The sequence below is a fragment of the Choloepus didactylus genome, chromosome 24, assembly GCF_015220235.1.
Source record: "Choloepus didactylus isolate mChoDid1 chromosome 24, mChoDid1.pri, whole genome shotgun sequence".
Lineage (NCBI taxonomy): Eukaryota > Metazoa > Chordata > Mammalia > Pilosa > Megalonychidae > Choloepus > Choloepus didactylus.
This window is the reverse complement of record NC_051330.1, coordinates 17,870,562-17,892,775: the sequence shown is the minus strand read 5'-3', so window position 1 is coordinate 17,892,775 and position 22,214 is coordinate 17,870,562. Positions and strand designations below refer to the sequence as shown.

The window sequence follows — 22,214 nt, the reverse complement described above, 5'->3', positions numbered from 1 at the left end:
GGGTGCTTCTCCTTGGTGGGACTCTGAAACTATGGCCAACACCCCTAATTATTCTTTTTTATTTTTTCAAACTTCACAATTTCTTTTTTGGTGAAATTAAAATTATACTTAAAACAATCAAGTATACATTTTTTTCTGTAATACAGATCTGTTAATTAGAAGAATAAGTTTTTTTTTAGGCAGATAACATTTTGCTTAATTGGGGTTTAAAATTATTCCTCCCTCCTACAAAAATTGCCCTTATTTCTCTGAAATACAGCCATCTTCCTTCCTGGGCACTCAAAGGAATAAGCTTACCCCTCTCTCTCTCTTTCTCTTCTTTAAATTTTTTAAAGATATGGTATAATTTACATACCATAAAATGTACCCATTTTCAGTGTGTAAGTCAATGATTTTCAGTAAAATCAAATCTGATTTACCAAGTTGTGAAACCATCACCATAATCCAGTTTTTTCATCATCCCAGTAAGATCCCTCAATGATTAATCACCATTCTCACCTGCAGCCCCAAGCAACCACTAATTTACTTTCCCTTTTCTGGATATTTCATATCAGTGGTCTTATATGCACACTTACAATATATAGTCTTTTGTGTCTGGCTTCTTTCACTTAACATACTGTTTTTGAGGTTCATCCATGTTGTAGCGTGTCTGAGCACTTCATTCCTTTTTATTGCTGTCTAGTATTCCATTGTATGGATATCCCACATCTGTTTATCCATTCACCAGTTGATGGACATTTGGGTTGTTTCCACGTTTTGGATTTTATGAATAATGCTGTTGTGGACGTTCACATGTAGACATATGTTCTCTTTCTCTTGAGTACATACCTAGGAGTGGAAGTGCTGGGTCATATGGTAAATTTATGTTTAACATTTTAATAAAGTGCCAAATTGTTTTCCAAAGTAGCTGTACTATTTCACATTTTCTCTAGCAGTGTATAAGGATCCCTGTTTCTCCACATTCTTGCCAACATTTGTTGCAGTCTTTTGATTATAGCATTCTAGTGGATAGGAAGTGAAATAGCATTTCCCTAATGACTAGTAATGTTGAACAACTTTTCATGTTATTAGCCATTTGCGTATCTTCTTTTGTGAAATCTTTTGCTCATTTTTTAAGTTGAGTTGTTTTTTTTATTATTGAGTTGTAGGAGTTTGTATATTCTAGATATAAGACCTTTATCAGATATGTGATTTGCAGATATTTTCTCCCAGTCTATAGTTTTGTCTTTTCAGTCTCTTAAGAGTGTTTTTTGAAGTGTAAAGGTATTGAATTTTTATGAAGTCCACTTTTTTCTTTTTAATAGGAGTAATGTTGGGATACAGGCAAGGAGAATCATCCTCCCCCCCGACTCATTATGCTCACAGAATTGTCTTCACTGTTCTGGTTGGGGCACAGGGAAGCCTTAGGAACACATGCATCCCTCTCAGTACATGGTCTGGGGACTCTGAGGGCAGCTCTGCGGTATTCTAAATCTTTACAATCCTACCAGCTCTCTTCCTCCTGTTGTTTATGACTCCTACAAAGGTCTTAACCCCTCACTTAGAGATACTCACTACCTGATAGCACTGGCATTAGTAGTGTTCTTCTGGAGGCATCACATCAATTTTTCCTCTGTCTATCCTGTTTTAGTAACCAAAGCCATGGTGCCCTGAATATGCCCCCCCTTCTTTTGCCTTTCTCTGGTCATTCTTTATCTTCCCTTTATGACCCTTCAATGCATCTTCTGTTGCCTGGCTTCCATCCATACAGGATTGTTTCCATGAAAATTTCTGATTCTATGCTGTTGCTTCTGCCCCAAAGTGAAATGCTGTGGTGGATATTTTCCACCACCTTTCCCACTATCATCCCCAGGGACAGCAAAAGGGGCAGGAGTGCCTTCTACTGGAGCGGCCCATGTCTCATGAATGCCTCCGGGGCTGTGTGAGGCGGGACTATCTCATCCATATCCTCACCAGGAATGAAATAATATAACCACATCTATCATCTTAACCTGAGGGGCTGTTATGGCTTCATGAACAGTTTTCCAGGGAGTTTTTATTCATTGAGAATTTTTTCCCCCAGTTGGGAACAATGCTATCATACTCCAAGTTACCCAGACTAAAAGTGGTGTGAGTTTCTCTCTGTCTTTGTCCTGTTGGTTCTGCTGTTCACTCTGGACAAAATACATTTACCAAGGGGTCAGTAGTTAACTTTCCAAGACTGTGCCATTTAGTTGAAGACATCTGAGTCTGTAATGCCCCCTTATTGAAAGATGCACTAAGCTGCATGATACCCCCTGGCTTTTGTCCATATCCATCTTTTCACTACTGTATTTCATTTGTGGAAATATGTCTCATTTTAACAGTTTCATTTTCAGCAACACCAGTGGTTCTGTGTCAAGTCAAAACAGATCTAACATGGGGCTCACAAACAGCCTAGACTGGATGGAACTCCCTGCATGAGGGTCTCATATTCCCTTTGGGAGTCATTTGAGACCCTTGAGACACCTTGGTAGGTGATGGGTGTTATGGGAATGTGCAGCCAGGGGCCAGGGTCAAGTTTCCCTACTCTTCTTAGGACCTGTTCTCACACCTCCATTCTCAACAATGACACCAGTTCATCCTTGTTAACAGGGAGCTTTCTTACATACCACCTGTCCCAGTGCAGCTAAATGGAGGCAGTCACTTCAGTCAGCCTGTAATCCCCCCAGGATGCCAACACCCCTCTGGGATTACTGAACTGAAGAACCCTTATGCCTCCACCATGCCAAGGGATGCTTTGTTGGTGATCATCCTCACTGCACCAAGCTTTTGGGAGAAGAGACACATATTACCACCTGCAGGTTAGGAGTCCCACCTAAAAGAGGTCAGCCCACTCCATACAGATGTTGGGTTTACCCACAAAGGAGCTGACTTACACAGGCATTTGGATGGAATAATGCTTGCTCACATAGAGCTGAGACAAAGCAAAATCAGCTTCCCTAGCAGGCATCAGTCTCCCATGGCCAGCAGGTGCCCTCTGAAGCCACAGGGAGGTAGTTACATGCATACCTCTCTCCTATGCACTGTAGGTAAGGAACCTCACGTTCACCCTGCTGGGAACAGTATAGCTTTAGGGGAGTGGGCCAGATGCCATAAAATGCACATACACAGGCAAGAAGTCTCCAGTGAGTGTTCACATATGCTCTGAGCAAAAGGGGAAGGAATAAGCCAGCAGGTCTCTCTCTTCAAGGGGGATATATTTTATCTCCAGGCACCCCCAGGAAGGGAACCAGCTCACATTTGCCATTCCCATTCTAGAAGCCAGGTTAACATATCTCGTCCCAAGCACAGGGTTTATTTCTGGGTCACAGGGAAATGTGGCTAGTTGTGTTTGGAATATCCCTTCCACAGTAAAAAATAAATAAACAAGAAGACAAGCAAGAAGAATAAAGCCACTTGCTTCAGGTGATAATTGTTTCAAAAAAGCCAAAATATGAAGCTCCAAAGCTGCCTGTGGATTACAATTCTCTTGTTGCAAATTTATAGCTCTGGGCCTCCTGAGCTGCTGGCAGCAAAGTCACTATATCTGTCTCTTCTTAAATAATATTTTATATTCTTCAGGAAATGTAGTGATCCCACAGAAATTGTTTTACGAGTTTCTCACAGTTGGAAAGTTTCAGTCATCCCTGAAAATCAACAGAGGAACCCATACTCTTGGTATTGAATGGATTTCTGTCTGAAATCTCTTGGGATGGAAATTCTCCAGAAGTTAAGTTGACTTGGTCTATTTGAGGCTAAGCCATACAATCTTGACATTTTTTATCACTTGAAATTTTATCTTTATGTATATGATGTGCATTCTTTAATTCACCATTCTACAGTTGGCAAACTCTGCTATTCAGTAAATACAGTAGAATATATAAGTGTTTAGTGGGGGAAAATAAATATGACTTATTTTTATGCATTTTATCAGATGGCTAAGAACCATTGAATTCTTTCCCTTTCAATATCCTTCATCCACATTCACAAACAACCCTTCTAGTTAACAGGTACCTTCTCTGCTTCAACACTCCCAAAGAAAATGCTGGTAGTCCCTAAAGCCTGCAATTACATTTTTCAGCATGCAAATTGTATTGTAGCTTTAATATCAGTATTTCTCCTATTACCTGTAGAGTGATCAGGAATCTCCTCAGAATAAGAGGAAGGGTGGATATAAGCAAGGTGACACAGGAGCAGGTAATAGCAGAACTATTGCAAATTAGAAGCAAGAATGTTTCTTCAACTCTTACAATTGCAATGTGGTTTGAGAGCTCATACTAGGTTTGAGCTGAAATAATCAAAGTGTAACTGATTTGTCATAATAATACCCCCTGCAAATATTGGTCTGAGTAAGACAGAGTATCAGGGAAGACTTATCTGAGAGACATGGGAACCCTGAGCAAGACATTGGAAGTTCAAAGACCTGGGTTTGGAGAACAACTGAGCGCCTTACAGAAACTCAACCATTTGAGTGAGACCTCAGAGAAGATAGGAGGTTGTTTTATTTTCCAGCTGTGGTCACTAATAACACAAAAATGCTTCAGCTTAAACAATGCAAATTTTATAGGCTCATAGTTTGTGGACTGGGGGAAATCCAAAACATAGATGTCAACAAGGTGATGATTTCTCCCTGAAGACCATAGCATTCTGGGGCTGGCTGCTGGCAATCCTTGAGCCCTTGGTTTTTCTGTCACATGGCAGTGTTTTCTCCTTTCTCTTCTGTGTTCCACTGACTTCCATCTCACTTATCCTGCACATGCCTTTCTTTTCATAAAGCCTCTCTTAATAGGATTAAGACCCAACCTTATTTAGTGGGGCCACACCTTAACTAAAAATAACATCTTCTAAAGGTCCTGTGGTTCACACCCATGGGAAGGGATTAATATTGAGAACACTAGTTTTTTTCTGAGATACATAATTCAACCTACTACAAGGGTTCACACCCCTTGGTTTTTACATTCATCTCAAATAAATCCTAAAACTAAGAGCTGTTAAATGAGATGGCCACAGTGGGTGATTGCCTAGTCAAATGAAAGTGTGCAGCAGGGGAACTGTATGGGGTGAATCTTCAACTGGTATTGACAACGATCAGGGAACTAAGGGGGCATATTTTCAACTTGAGACTTGGAAGTACCAAGAATGAACTTGCATTTATAAAGTTCAAGATAAATTGCCCTGGCAGTTACTGGAGTATAGAGGTAATTCAAAACCAGCAACAGAAGTAGAAGTGAAGATGAAGTTCAAAGCTTCATCACTTGTCTATCCAATACTCAGCAGTAGTGAACAATATTGACTATGTCCCTATAGCTTACATCCTCACCATATACAGACCATCTCCAGATAATTTGTGGTCTAATGATTGTTTTTGTAAGATATATGAACATGGAATATATATTCCCTCTCCCTAAAGCAAAATGTTTTTGATGGTGATTACACTTGGATTTGTCTCTCTCACACAATTGGTTTATTGTAAAAGCAACTCAAGAATACTCAGTCTTATCTCAATGCTATGCAATACAACAAAGAAGCAGTTAGACACTTTTACATTAGGCACGAGGATGTGAGTTAGCTTCAGCTACCATATATAATTATTAATCTGATCCCTTTGCCAGCTAACTCATGCCCTTACAATATTCTATACACTGTCAAGGGTCAACTTTCAGCATATAGAAGTAGGAGCAAGTCTTGTAAGAAAGAAAAACCTTGTAGGCAAATTTTCAATCTAGTCCTTAATATGTTCACTACAGATGAGAAATAAAGCAGTAGAATTTATTTTCAAAGCTGAATTTACTTCAAAGATAAACTTCCAAAGCTAAATGAAAATGAACTACTAAATAAAGCTTGCTTATTTCATGCATATCATGCACCTACTCAATGATTTCCCAACAAGACTTAAAATTATTCCAAAGGAGGATCAAAGGGAAAATAAAGCCTTTCTGCATTTCTTTTTTTTTTTTTTTTGGTTTGCTCCTTTCCAATTCATCAGATAACATTTATTGTGTGCCCATAGGATATAAGGTACTCCTTTAGATATTATCCATAGTAATAGCCTCTTAAAAATTCAGTTTTATTGAGATATATTCACATACCATACAGTCATCCATGGTGTACAATCAACTGTTCACAGTACCATCGTATAGTTGTGCATTCATGACCACAATCAATTTTTGAACCTTTTCATCCAAAAGAATGAAAATAAGAATAAAAATTAAATGTAAAAAAGAATGCTCAAATCATCCCATCCCCCCACATCCCACCCTATTTTTCATTTAGTTTTTGTCCCCATTTTTCTACTCATCTGTCCATAGACTGGATAAAGGGAGTGTGAGCCACAAGGTTTTCACAATCACACTGTCACATCATGTAAGTTACATAGTTATACAATTGTCTTCAAGAATCAAGGCTTCTGGGTTTCAGTTCAACAGTTTCAGGTATTTCCTTCTACCTATTCCAATACACTAAAACCTAAAATATGATATCTATATAGCACATAAGAATGCCCTGCAGAGTGATCGCTCTACTCCATTTGAGATCTCTCAGCCACTGAAACTTCATTTTGTTTCATTTCACTTCCCTGTAATAGCCTTTTTTAGACACTATACTACCTCACACACTTGTAGACTACCCCAACCAGATTTAAGTTGTGAAATATAAACTACTAGTCATGTATTCTAAATGCATACATTCAAAGCTATCATTTTAAAATAAATTTAAGGGTAAGGAAACCTAAAAAAAGATATATTTTGCTATCACACTATCAATTTTTCCAACCCAGCTCAGCCCCAAGACTGAAGAACACACCAGACATGGAGTTCGACGGAGTTTCATGGGACTTAGAGACAAGAGAGATGGTTCCATGGAGGTGGCTGACTACCAAGGTTGGAAGTTAGCACTCTGTGAAGAGCAGGGAGTACCAGGGGGTGGTTTATGCAGGTTAGGACAAAGACATTCCTTAGGGGGTGGGAGCAGAGTTTTGGCAGGGTCTTGTGACATAGGGGTGTGGAGATTTATTATCAGTAGTGATCAGGGGAGGAGAGTTTTAATGCTTTGTCTATGATGCCATTTGTACATTCTCCCCACCCATGCCACCCCACCCCCCAAGGTCTGATGACCTTTAACCTGTGTCCCAGTCAAGTAGGTGGTTATAGGAAATAACTCACTTTCACTCTGGAGGGGAGGGGCCTGGGCCCTTGGTCCCCACACTATCATAAAAATTTTAAGTGTGTGTGGATAGAGAGAGCAAATAATCAAGATTTAAATAAGACAGTTAAAAACTCAGAAATGTAGATTTCACCAAAAGAACTGTAGTAACCTTCCCAAGCTACAACTTTAAAGAGATTCACTAATAGTTTGCCTAGGTTTAACAAAATCCCAGCAATCCCAAAAAAGAAAATCTAAAATGCATAGAGTATGTGGCAATAATTAATGTATTTCTATAGAAATTGTCTCATGCTTATAAACTAAAATAAAATCAAGGTCACTACGTGACTAATGATAGCACTGGGCAGGGTGGGGGGGACACTGAAAATAAAACAGTCTTCAGTCTTAGTTTCAACTATCTCTTCAAATCAGCATTAATTACTTAATATCAGATGCAACACTTTTGGCTTCTCAGACTAGCAAGTCATGTTTTCCCACTGGCGAAGGGCAGCTGGAGAAACAATTGCTTCAGCTAACTAAAAGCTGTGACATGAAGCATTTGACTTCCAATTCTGAGTATTTAGTTAAAATGACTGGTGAATATCTAACTGGGCAAAAGGAGTGGTATTTATCATGCAAACAGGCTCACTTTCCCTGGCTCCCAAAACAAATGGTAGTTATGATGGCAAAAGAAACAAAAAATGTTGTATTTAAAAAAAAAATTCTTTAGAGTTAACTGTGAAAGAGGTCAGCAATATATTAGCAGCAGCAATGGACAAGGAAGAACAAAAGACTGGATGAAAGAATCTTGCTGGGTGTTGGCTCATCATTTTCTGTATTAGCAAGAAGATTGCAACTGACTTATTTGGAAATTTCATGTGTGTGTGTGTGTGTGTGTGTGTGTGTTTCTTATCTCCTTAGATCCTTCACAGCTTTAGAATTCAGTCTATCTGAGGGCTCTGTAACCAGGTAGGAAGGCTTTCTTTATCTAGCATGGTGGCAGCCAAAACAGATTCCATGTCATTAAGGATGTCAGAACTCAAAGCTTCCTGCAGACTTGGCATCAACTCTTCTACTATTTTCATTCTATCTCCTTCCAGGATTCCAAGATCCACATTTGTCCCAGGAATGACTTCAAGGTAGTCTGGTAAATGGCTCTGCTATGAGGGTAGGGTGTTTTGGTTGATAGTATCTCCTATATCCATCAACACCATTCAGGAAGACATCTGAACTTTGAGAGACACTGTAGCTGCTCAGGCTTCATCCACTGTCTGTATTCTCATCTCAAGGGTTCTAGGTGCCACTGTTAAGAAAGAGGTCTGAGCTATTAGTTGTCATTGCTCTCAGTCCCTGAGACACCTCCAGAGAAGATACTGGGTTTTGAGTCCCTTCATCCTGCTCCAGTGTCGGTAACTGGCTATCATGAGCTAATTCCTGACATTTTGGAGAATTTGCTCTGCTGGGATTGATATTCCTTATTGCCTGCTGAAGCAGATCTTCCTGCTTCTGTCACAGTCTCTCTTTCTCCATCTGCAGTTGCTGAAGCCTCATCTGCTGCTGCTGATTGGAGTTTCTGCACCCATGACTCCTCCCTGGGGCCCCGGGGAACCAGGGGTGCTGGCTGTTTCACCGGAGCACCCTGACTGTCTGGTTCATGACCATATAAGGGTCAAGCTTTGGGTCTAGCCAAGAGGTGGTCTTGTTTTTATGGTTTATATAGTAAATTTCTCCATCCTGAATCATGGCTTGTTCCCATCCATCAGGAAGAGGACGGGAGGCGGTGTTCATCAAATTCTGCTGCCCTGGAGGACTGGTGGGGGCAGTCACCTTCACCTGAAAGAGCATGGCCTTCCTGGGGTCCTTCCATGTCTTGTCTGATCAATGTGATTTAAGATGTCTTTGCCATCTCCCAGCCTGCAATTGGGAGATGAGCAATTGGTGCAGCTGCTAGGCCAGAGACTACAAAGGTGGGGGTCAGTGTCCCAGAAGAAACTGCTCCGAGCTGTAGGGAAGCTGGAGAGGAATGAACTCGAACATGCTGGGTAGTGCCTGCGTGGGTACCCGCCGGTTGGGAATGGGATTTAGGTTCCCATGGCTTCAAGAAGGGGTCCTGCAGCTTCCAGAGCCTCATAGGCAAGGTGTGGGGCATACATCGGCCGTCCTGGGATTCATGACTGCATTGACAAGCACATGCAGATCTCTCTTCGAGTTCCCCCACACTTGGACGACCTGGCCTCTGGTGGGAGGGGACTCCGGCTGCCCAGGCCCCTATTGCGGGCCCTGTCCCTGGGTGGGTCTATGCTGTAGGGGAGGGAGAAGGGGCTGCTCTTCTCCCTGGGGGGCCGGCTGAGGTGGAGGCTGTTGCCCGGGATCCATGGCTTCTGGGTTCCCTGATGCACATTCCCTGACCAGGAGGTTGAGGGCTCCAGCCAGCAAAACCGGCTCAATCCGCCAATCCGGGAGAAGCTGTGAGAGCTGCAGGCAGCTCTGTGCTGGGCATCGGAAAGACACTCTCCTAGCTCTCTAGATTCAGAAATTTTGTGGTGTCGAAATATGCCACTGAGGTTTGAAAGACTTTTATATACGAAGGCAATAAAAATAATAGTCCAGTACTAAAAATGTGGTACTGTTTGGTATTAAAATAGTAGTACAGTATAAGGAATCTAGGAAACCTATTTCAAAAATTTGAGTTCATCTTCTCGGATGCAGGCAAAATTCGATTGCACATTGGAGCCCAGAGGAAAACAGGAAGGCCAAAGTTCCTCTTGTAAGGCAGCATTATCTCCTAATGTCATAAGCCAAGAGAGTTTGTCTAGATGTCCTGATTCCCAAAGTTCAGAATCAAGAAAGAGATTTCCTTCTCCTTCATATCTGTGTTCCACCTGAGAAACATTTTCCTTATAACAATTCCCATTAACTAGGATCCTACTGTTTCTCAAGCACTAAACATTTTGTAAATATAATCTCATGCATATTTACAACCTTGAGATATAGGGTTTATCATTCCATTTTACTGATGAATTAAAGAAGACACAGAGTCATTAATCAATTTGTCTCAATTCTAAGAGGGAGAAAGTGAGAGAACAAGAATAAGAGGGAGGTCATGGGATAATTTAGGGGAGAAGTCCCTAGGAAATATTTTAGATGGCTGAAAATAATATCTTGGTACAGGATGGAACTAACTGATTATAATTTATGGACATTTGATCTATTCTAAATCCCAGATCTATGTTAAATACATTATAATATATGTATTATTTACTATGTCAAATGAATTATTGGCTTTCATTTCTGTCCAAGATGGAGTAAAGGGATTAGATTTAACCTCATGTTAGAAACAATTAATCCAGACAAAATATATGAAAACAGTTTTCAGATTTTGGGCATGAGACTGCATGTTATAGTGTTCCCTGAACCAGAAGAGACAGATGAGGTGTGGGCAATAATCATCTAGCTTACATCCTGGAAACTGTTTTCAGACTGCAATGTAGGATGGGTAAACCCAGGTAATGCCCAGTGGTCTCCCTGGGTGAGTCTTAGGAGGCTGGCCAAACCAGCCAGAGTTCTCAGGACAGACAGCCAGAAAGAGAAGGGAGAATGCACAGAGAAAGTGCTCTATAGAAGTAAAGTAGGACCCTTGGAGTCTTCAGCTCAGTACTTATCAGGACAAATCAGTGGGAAAACTATCTCAAACTGAGGAAAGAACCATTCAAAAAGAGCAGAGGGAACAATCACTGTTTCAGACAGAAAAACTGAAATAATCATCAGCATACCAGGTGATATTAAAGGGGGGCCTTCAAGCAGAAGGAAATGAATATATAGGATGGAAATTTGGATCCTGTGCTGGTTTGAATGTATTATGTCCCCCAAGATGCCATTATCTTTGATGTATTCTTGTGTGGGCAGTGGTATCAGTGTTGATTAGATTGTAATTCTTTGAGTGTTTCCATGGAGATGTGACCCACCCAGCTATGGGTGATGACTCTGATTGGATGGTTTCCATGGAAGTGTGGCTCTGCCCATTCAGCATGGGCCTTGATTAGTTTACTAGAGCACTATAAGTTCAGACACAGGAGTGACCTTGACACAGCCAAGAGGGACACTCTGAAGAATGCCCAGGAGCTGAGAGAGGAGCTGCAGATGAGAGAAAGTTTGAAGATGGCTGTTGAAAGCAGACTCTTGCTCTGGAGAAGCTAAGAGAGGACAAACACCCCAAGAGCAACTGAGAGTAACATTTTGAAGAGGAGCTGTGGCCTAGAGAGGAACATCCTGGCAGAAAGCCATTTTGAAACCAGAACTCCAGAGCAGATGCCATCCATGTGCCTTCCCAGCTAACAGAGGTTTTCCAGACACCATTGGCCATCCTCCAGTGCAGGTACTCAATTGCTGATGTGTTACTTTGGACACTTTATGGCCTTAAGACTGTAACTTTGTAACCAATTAAACCCCCTTTTATAAAAGCCAATCCATTTCTGGTGTTTTGCATTTCAGCAGCATTAGCAAACTAGAACAGATCCCTATGAAGGAATGTAGAACATCACAAATGATAAGTATGTAGGTAAATATAAAAGACATTTTTGGTGATTATTGATCTCCTTAAAGGAAAATTGTGTATCCCCAAAATGGTGGAGGGAGCTGCTCCAGTGCTCCATCCCCCAAACAGAAGTTTTAAGCAGCAAGCAAAAATTAGCAGAACCCCATCTTCCTCAGAGATCTGGAAGACAAACAAAGGATTGAAGTAACATGGCAAGTGCCAAATTAATAAAGCAGGCAACTTGAAAATGTTAGGAAAACTCCTGACTCCTTTGCTGGGCCTTTCTCCATCCCCTCCTTTTGTTAGTGTAGAGCCAGACTGTGCTCCCAGTGTAATTCCCCAGTCCTGGTTACAGAGGGGGCAGAGTAACACTCATGCACATACTGGGATACAGGCATATCTGTACCAGTCTCTCTGGTGGCATCCTGATAGACTGAATCAGGACACTTGTCTCTGGGACTTGCTGTCCCAGTGCTTGCTCTGGTTTTAGAAGCAGTTTGCAGGGACTAACTGCTGTAAGAAAACAAACATTAGGAGACTGGAGCATAGAATTAAATGGCTGACTTTAAAACATTTAATATAGCACCCAGAACTGAAAGGAAATACTATTTCCTGGGCGAGAAGGGGCACTTGGATCCATCTAAACAGGGGAATTCATAAAGCCATACGTGCATGCACAGGACAAGTCACATGGTAAGAAAAGACAGGAGATGGTCCTACACTTTCAGTACAGGCTGTTCTTTAGGATATTGGTTAGGCTGGCTAAATTCTGAAGAACACTCACATAACCTAATCTGCAAAGACTGGGAATGGTATTTTTCTTTCTTTCTGTTTTATTAGCTCCAGGAATTCAAAGAAACCTCTCTCATTACATTAGCCAGATTCAAGCTTAAAGAACAGACAAGTCTGTGACTAAATTCCAGATTGTTTTAATTAAAACATTAAAATACCCAGTGTATGACAAAATATTACAAGGCATACAAAAAAACAAGAATTGATGGCCCATTCAAATAAACAAGATAAAGCATCAAAAAACATCAAAGGGGAATCTAGAATTTGGACATACCAGCCAAAGACTTTTAAAAACTTTCTTAAATATGCTAAAGTGTTAAAGGATAACATGGACAAAGAAATAAAAGAAATCAGGAAAATGATCTATGAACAAAATGAGAATATATTTTCTTTATTAGAGAACAAAAATTGTGCTTAAACAATTCCCATAATTATTATTAACAACTTATATTGGTGTGGAACATGTTACAATTGATGATAGCACATTTTTATAATTGTACTATTAAATATAGTCTGTGGTTTGACATATGATTCACTGAGTAGTGTAGTTCCATGGATTTTTTAAAATTTATTCTGCTACCATATATACAATCTAACATGCCCCTTTTAATCACATTTAGGTCTGTGATGGTTAGGTTCATGTAATGGTGCCAGGTTCTCTGGTCAAGCAAGCATTGGCCTAACTGTTACTGCAAGGACATTTCATGGACTTAAGTCATCAGTAAGTTGATTGCATTTGTGGCTGATTACATCTACAGTCAACTAAGGAGAATGTTTTCAGCAATGAAAGATGTTTAATGCAATCAGTTGAAAGCTCTAAAGGAGAAGTGATGACTTCAGTAGTCAGAATAGGGAACTTTCATCTGTACTTCAGCCAGCCAGCTTCTGGGGAATTCATCTAAAACTATCATTGGAGTTGCCAGCTTGCATCTTGCCATATGGAATTTGGACTTGTGCATCCCCACAGTTGTGTAAGATACTTTTATAAAGTCTTATGATATTTACAGATATCTCCTGTTAGTTCTGTTTCCCTAGAGAACCTAATATAAGATCTATATTTCAGTGCTGCTAATTAAATTCACAATGTTGTGCTACCATCATGACCATCAATTACCAAAGCATTTCTTCATTCCAAATAGGAATGCTGTACATTTTTTTTTAAATCTTCATTTTATTGAGATATATTCACATACCACGCAGTCATACAAAACAAATCGTATATTCGATTGTTCACAGTACCATTACATAGTTGTACATTTGCTGTACATTTTAAGCCTTAATTTAAAACCATAAAGGCAGCCTTAGCAAACTGGGACAAATTTTGGTACTGAGAGTGGGGTGCTGCTGAGTTTGCAAATATCAAACATTTTGGAACAGTTTTTTAAATGGATAAGAGGAAGATTCTGAAAGAATTGTGAGGAGTTTGATCAAAAAGGCCTAGATTGCTTCGAAGAGACTGTTGGTAGAAATATGGGCTCTAAAGATACTTCTGATGAGGACTTGAGCAGAAATGATGTATGTGTAGTTGCAAACTGGTAGAAAGCTGATCCTTGTTTTAAAGTGGCAGAGAACTTGGCAAAATTGTGTCCTGGTGTCAGATGGAAGACAGAATTTGAAAATGACAAGCTGGGATACTTAGCTGAAGAGATTTCTACTCTAAATATCAAAAGTGTGGCCTGGCTTTTTCTTGCATAATATAGTAAAATGGGAGTGGAGAGAGATAAACTAAGATCTGAACTCTTGGGTACAAAGAAACCAGAAATTGATGGTAAGGAAAACTTTGGGTTTCCAGAAAATTAGACCCCAGAGGCTACAGCCCCACATGAGGATTTAACCAAACAAGGAAACTGACCAACATTTCAGTACAAGCCAGGAATGGATAGGGAGTTATCCAGAAAGGATTTGTGGAAAGTCCTATCGTCTGATGTTTTTGACCCCTGTATGCTTCATGCCAAGCCAACAGATTTTTTGCAATATCTCTGTAAATGGAACCACTGCCAGTCTGCACTGGGGGGGACAGAGAAGGGACAAATTGAAGGAAATACTTCTTCAAAGACAGAGCCATGGAGGTTGAGGTCTGGGGTCAAAAGTTCTCGGTCAGGGAGACCAGAGAGACCCAAGTATGTGGAAAGGGTGAGTTTACCCTGTAGGGAGAGGGTAGGCCTTATGCTTTGATGCTAAGGAAGAGTGCTGCCACCCCAGGCCTTAGAGAGTGTGGAGCACATTCCCTGGGGATTGGGGAGAGCCTGGCTACCACCTCACTGTTCTGAAGGGATTGAGCATGTGCCCCAGAGAAGGAAGAGAGTACAGGTGGTGCCCCAATGTTTGAGGAGGGTGGGACTGAGAAGGTGGTCTCCCCAATGTGTGGATATGTTGGAGCACTCACCCAGCATTGGGAGAGAAAAAGGCTGCCATGTAAGCCTTTGGAAAGGGTGGCACAGCCACTCTTTCAAGCCCCAAGGATAAAACATCATTGTACAAATGACTCTCAGACTTCAAAATCTAAGGGAGTTTGCCCTGTGGGTTTTAGGAGTTGTTTTGGCCTGTGAACCCCATTTTCCTTTCAGGTTCTCCTTATGGCAATGGGAATGTTTATCCTATGACTGTCCCTCCTTTGTATATTGACAGGAGATAACCTGTTCTAAGTTTCACAGGTCCACAGCTAGAGGAGAAGTTGGCCTTAGGACAGACCATGCCTGTAACTGATTTTCATAGGTACTTACTTATTGTTACTGAAATGGTTTAGGTTTTGTAATATTGTGATGGGATGAATGTATTTTGTAAATTTGTGTCAAAAAAAAATCATGTTATTCTGAGGCCCAGGGGGTAGAATGTGCCACTTTGGATGTATTGTGTCCCCCAAACCACCATATTCTTTAATGCAATCTTGTGGGGGCAGATGTATTAGTGTTGATTAGGTTTGAATCCTTTGAGTGGTTCCATGGAGATGTGGCTCAATCAACTGTGAGCTAAACATTTGATTGGATTGTTTCCATGGACATATGGACCCCACCCATTCAGGGTGGGTCTTGATTTAATCACTGGAGTCCTATAAAAAGAGCTCAGAAATGGAAGGACCTCAGAAAAGATTAGAGAAACATTTTGGAGATGGACACTGAAAGCAGACTTTTGCTGTCACTTTGGAAGGTCTAGCCCAGTGTTGCTCTGGAGAAACTAAGAGAGGACAAAATACCCCAAGAGCAACATTATGATGAATGCACAGTAGCTGAGAGAGGAGCTGGAACACAACTCAGGATCAGAAGACGCCAGCCACGTGCCTTCTCAGCTAACAGAGTGTGCTGGTTTGAATGTATTATGTACCCCCAAATGCAATTATCTTTGATGTAATCTTGTGTGAGCAGACTTATCAGTACTGATTAGATTGTAATTCTTTGAGTGTTTCCATGGAGATGCACCCTACCAAACTGTGGGTGATGACTCTGGTTGGATAATTTCCATGGAGGAGTTACCCCACCCATTCAAGGTGGGTCTAAATTAAATCACTTGAACCATATAAATGAGCTGACAAACAAAGGAACTCAGTGCAGCTGAGAGTGACATTTTGATGAGGAGCTACAGCCAAGAGGGACACTTTGAAGAAAGCACCGAAGATGAGAGAGTAGCTGCAGGTGAAAGACATTTTAAAGATGGCTGTTGAAAGCAGACTTTTGCTCTGGAGAAGCTAAGAGAGGACAAATGCCCCAAGAGCAACTAAGAGTGACATTTTTGAGGAGCTGAAGCCTAGAGAGGAGCATTCTGGGTGAAAGGCTTTTTGAAACCAGAACTTGGAGATGACACTGGCCACGTGCCTTCCCAGCTAACAGAGGTTTTCTGGATGCCATTGGCCATCTTCCAGTGAAGGTACCTGACTGTTGATGCATTACCTTGGACACTTTATGGCCTTAAGACTGTATGTGTGTAACCAAATAAACCCCCTTTTGTAAAAGCCAATCCATTTCTGGTGTTTTGCATTCTGGAAGCATTAGCAAACTAGAACACATTGGTTTCCAGATGCCATTGGCCTTCCTTTGGTGAAGGAATACTTGTGTTGATGCCTTTATTTGGACATTATCATGGCCTTCAGACTGTAAATCTGTAACCAAATAAACCCCATTTATAAAATCCAATCTGGGGACTTCCAGAAGATGGTGGCTAGGAGAGACAGGGCAAAAAAAAAAAAAAAACACCTCCATGAAAAATACTAGATAAGAGCCAGAAAGTGACCCAGAACACCAGTTCCAGTGATGCACCAGCTAGACAAGGTCTGCTAAGTCCACAGGGACCATGCACTTGGTGAAGCTGGGAGTCTACTTTCTGAAATGAGTGAGTAAGCCTGCTGAATATCTGGTGGCCATGCTGCATTGTGGGGAAGCCATAGTTGGCATTTGGAGTCAGACTAGTTCTTTTTTAAAAAAACCTAAAAGTGGCTGCAGATACAGCAGCAAGAACTGCACAGTGAAGCATGGCAGGAATGGGCTATGCCAATGCCTCAATATCTGGTGTGGATGATAGCCTTTCACACAACCACCACTAATTGTCTTGGAGCAAGGAAGGCAGAGGGGAGCCAAAAGGAGAAAATAACCATGCCCCTTACAGCCATCTTCCTGGTGGGCTGGGAACACTCCTGCCTGGTGCTGGTGCCACAGCCCAGAGCCATGCCAAAAAACCCAGTGTGACAGGAAGTGTTTCCAGCAACACACACATGCCACAATATTGGTCATGGACAATAGCCTTTCATGCACCCACAGCTAATTGTCCTGGAGCCAGGGAGGTGGAGCTGTGCACAAAGGGGGAAATTAACGTGCTCCATACGGCCATCCTTACAGCAGGCTGGGAATGCCCCTATATGGCTGGTAGCCCAGAACTTCCCTTGGGGGATGGTGCTCACCTGTGAGGTAGAACAGCCTTCCCTCAGCAGAGGCCCTAGAAGGGCATGGCTTAGAAGAGGTACCTGCTCAGAAATCCCAGGGACCATATGCCAATACCAAGGACTTGTGGGTCAGTGCCAGAGACAATCTGTGGCAAGACTGAACTGAAGGTTTAGACTCTTGCAACAGCCTTAAATCTCCAGGAACACCTGGGAGGTTTGATTATCAAAGCTGCCTTCCCTCCCTATCTGCTCAGACACTTGCCCCACATTCAGGGCAGACAGCACCAAAAACACACCCAAACTTGGTACACCAATTGGAACCCCACAAGAATCAGACCATGACACGCCACAAAGACAAAGTTGGGGAGAACTGGCTTGAGGGGAATAGGTGGCTCATGGATGCCACCTGCTGGTTAGTTAGAGAAAGTGTATGCCAAAAAGCTGTAGATCTGACAAATTAGAGATTAGTCTTTGAATTAACCTACATATCTTAAAAGAACTCTATCAAGTTAAGCAAATGCCAAGAGGCCAAAAACAACAGAAAATTTTAAAACATATGAAAGAACCAGATGATACGGATAACCCAAACCCAAACACCCAAATCAAAAGATCAGAAGAGATGAAGTACTTGGAGAAATTAATCAAAGAACTAAAGACAAACAATGAAAGCATGGCACAGGATATAAAGGACATGAAGAAGAGCATGGCACAGGATATAAAGGACATGAAGAAGACCCTAGAAGAGCATAAAGAAGAAATTGCAAGAGTAAATAAAAAAATAGATGATCTTATGGAAATAAAAGAAACTGTTGACAAAATTAAAAAGATTCTGGATACTTATAGCACAAGACTAGAGAAAGCTGAACAATGAAGCAGTGAGCTGGAGGAGGACAAAATGGAAAATGAAAGAACAGAAGAAAGAATGGGGAAAAAGTTGAAAAAATTGAAATGAACCTCAGGGATATGATAGATAAAATAAAATATCCAAATGTAAGACTCATTGGTGTCCCAGAAGGGGAAGAGAAGGGTAAAGGCCTAGAAAGAGTATTCAAAGAAATTGTTGGGGAAAACTTCCCAACCTTCTACACAATATAAATACACAAAGCATAAATGCCCAGCGAACTCCAAATAGAATAAATCCAAATAAACCCACCCCAAGACATATTCTGATCAGACTGTCAAATACTGAAGAGGAAGAGCAAGTTCTGAAAGCAGCAAGAGAAAAGCAATTCACCACATATAAAGGGAACAACATAAGACTAAGTAGTGACTACTCAGTGGCCACCATGGGGAGTGAGAAGGCAGTGGCATGACATATTTAAAATTCTGAGAGAGAAAAATTTCCAACCAAGAATTGTTTATCCAGCAAAACTCTCCTTCAAATTTGAGGGAGAGCTTAAATTTTTCACAGAGAAACAAATACTAAGAGATTTTGCTAATAGAAGACCTGCCCTACTTCAAATACTAAAGGGAGCCCTACCAACAGAAAAACAAAGAAAGGAGAGAGAGAGATGGAGAAAGGTTCAGTAATATATTGTTGGATTCAATTTGCTATTATTTTGTTGAGAATTTTAGCATCTATATTCATAAAACATATTCATTTGTAGTTTTCCTTTCTTGTAATGTCTTTATCTGGTTTTATCATCAGGGTAATGCTGGGACTTGTGTAATTTCTTCCCTTCAGTCTCATCAAATATATAATTGTGTTTAAGCAACAGGTGCTACCTCATTAGGTTATTATGCAGGTTAAACCACTAAATATATGTAAAGCACCTATGACAGAGCTTAGTACATAATAAGTACTAAATATATATTTTTTGAAGTATTGCTTTCTTGGAAGTAAATTCTACATGATTACAATTCAGTATTCAATTACCATGTTGTTATATTTCACTTGTTAAGTGTTTGTTTATGACTTTTTCTTTGGTGTTTGTAAAGTGATTCGCTTATCATCTTCTTTATATATCCTGTTCTTGTCCACCTTTGGTATCAGGGTTTGGCTAACTTCCAAAAGTGAGGTGAATAGCCATCCATCTTTTTCTATGCTCAGGAAGTGTTTACATAATATAGAAAAATCATCTGGGCCTGGGACCTATTTTTGTATTAGTTATATATTGCTGTGTAATAAATTACCTCCAAAATTTAATGTTTTAAAACAACAAACATTTGTTACCTCATAATTTCTGTAGATCAAGAAACTAAGCATGAATCTCTCACAGGCTGCAATCAAGGTGTTGGCTGGGATTTCAGTCATCTTAGGGCTATCTAAGGGGAGGATACATTTCCCACCTCACTCACGTGGCTGTTGGCAAGATGCAGTTTTCTGTGGGTTTTCTGACTCAAGACCTCAGTTCTTCATGGGCTGTTGGCCAGAGGCTCCCTCAGTTCTGTGACACATGGAACTCTCCACAGGGCAGCTCACAACTTGGCAACTGGCTTCACTGAGGGAGAGAGTCATATAGCAAAACAGGAGTGACTGTTTTGTAACCTAACCTTAAAAGTAATGTCCCATCACTTTTGCTGCAGTCTATTGGCTAGAAAAAGTGAGTTGCTAGTCCAGCCACCCTCAAAGGGAGGAGATTACACAAGGGTGTGAATATGAGTAGGTGCTATTGTGGGCCATTTTAGAGGCTGCCTGCAACAAATTTTAAAGGTAGATCTTTGGCTACCCTTCCACGTTCTTCAATGGCTATTGCTCCATACTAGTCCTATACCTTTTTTTTACACAATTTTGGTAATTTATGATTTCCTACCAAATAAATATGTTTCTGTTTTGAAAATTTATTTGTTAAAAAATCTAATCTGGAGCTGAAGCTTATTCCTATCATTATTTATGACTTTCCTCTCTTTTTCTTTATCAGAAAGAACATTTGTCTAATTTGTTGGTCATTGCAAAGAAGCAGTTTTTTGTGTATTGCTTAACTCCATTTTTTGTATTTTCTTTCATTGATTTCTGACTTTATTAATTACTTCCTTTTACTTTTATTTAAGCTTATTTTGTGTGATTTCATCTAGATTCTTGAAAGCTTGGTTTCTTTGTTTTCAATTTGGAGTCCTAATAAATGCATTTAAGGCCCCCCAAAAAAAGAAAGAAAGAAAGAAATGAAGGACTGACACATGCAATGGCATGGATGAACTTTGAAAACATTATGCTAATTTAAAGAAGCCAGTCACAAAAGATCACATATTATATGATTCCACTTATAGAAATGTCCAGAATATACAAATCTGGAGAGACAGAAAGTGGTTTAGTGATAACTTAGGGCTGGGGGTGGGGAGAGGAATGGGGTGGTGGTGGCTAAATTCTACAGGATGTCTTTTTGAGGTGATAGAATGTTGTAAAATTGTGGTGATGATTGCACATAACTGAATACACTACAATCCAGTGAGCTGTACATTTTAAATGGGTGAATTGTATGGATGTGAATTTTCTATCTCAATAAAGCTGTTTAAAAAAAATACATTTCTGGTATTTTGCATAATGGCAGCACTAGTAAACCAGAACAAATGGTATCACACTGTATGGAGTGTGTGTGTGTGTGTTTTGGAGGGTTAGGTTGGACTTTTCACTTGGCATCATTATTTTGAGATTCATGTCCTTGCTTGAAACTGTAGTTAATTTCTTTTTATTACTGGATTATATTCTGTTGTATGACTATAACACAATTTGTTTATCCATCCATTCACCTATTTATTGGTGAATATTTGCAAATTTCCAATTTGGGGCTATTACAGAAATATTTGTATATAAATATTTGTAAAGATATATATTTCTATTCTTTTGGGTGTATACCTTGGACTGGAATAACTGGGTCATATGCTGGGGGAGGGGGGAGAGAGAGAGAGAGAGAGAGAGAGAAGCTGCTATCACCTCCAGATTTACCCTGACAGGAAAATCATGAGAAAGGAAAATCATGGGTCAATCTCATCTTGAACATAGATGCAAATACTCTGAACATTAGGGAACTGAATGCCACCATGTTTAAAATAATTCATTTTGGTCTTGAGCTTAAACCAAGAATACATGGTTAGTTTATCGTCAATCTAATCTATCATCTGAGTAATTTAAGAATAAAAAATAAATGCAATCACCTTAATAGAGACATAAAAGCATTTGGTAAAACTGAGGCAATCAATTATGATGAAAACTACAAGCCATCTATAAATAGATAATTTCTTTAACCTGATAAATGATATCTTTAAAAATTACAGTGGCTTCTGGGAAGATGTGGATTAGGAGACAGAGCAAAATTATCCTCCATGAAAAACACTAGGTAAAGGCAGAACAGCAGTTCCAGGGTTCCACTGGCTGGGCAGGGACTTCTACACCCATAGTGAGTATGTACTTGGAGAAGCTGACAGACTGTGTTTAAAACTGGTGAGTATTCAGCCCAGAATGCTGCTGGGGAATGGGCAGTTGGAGCAGGTGACCAAGAGTAGAGGTAAGCAGCCTTCTACACCCCAGGCACCCTCCTCAGCCCTTGACTTTGGTGATAACACTTTGAAGGTCCATGGCCAAAAGCCCCTGTTCCAGGGACTGGTGGTTAGAGCAGGCAGACAAGCACTGATAAGGGAGTTTTCCACACCCCAGGCAGCCATATTTGCAGTTGGCTGGGGAGACAACCCTCCACAGCACTACAGCTGAGAGCTTCCTTGAGGGAATTTGGGATTCAGTGGGCTTGTGAGTACATCCACTCTTCTTCCATGGAAGCCCATAGTTTGAACAAGCTAGAGGCAGAGGTGCCAAATGGAAGTGCCAGGAAACCTCCCCAATCCTAGGGACTCATTGGAACACAGCAGACAAGGACTTTGGGACATTTGAGCTGGAAGGTGAGACACACAGCTCTGAAGCCCCAGAGTACTCCAACAGCAGCCCTG

At 40.6% G+C, this 22,214-nt stretch overlaps 1 pseudogene; it reads right to left on the bottom strand.

Moving 5' to 3' along the window:
• Nucleotides 1-8,081: 8,081 nt before the first annotated feature.
• LOC119519927 lies at nt 8,082-9,516 on the bottom strand (annotated as a pseudogene).
• Between the last annotated feature and the right edge of the window lie 12,698 nt (nt 9,517-22,214).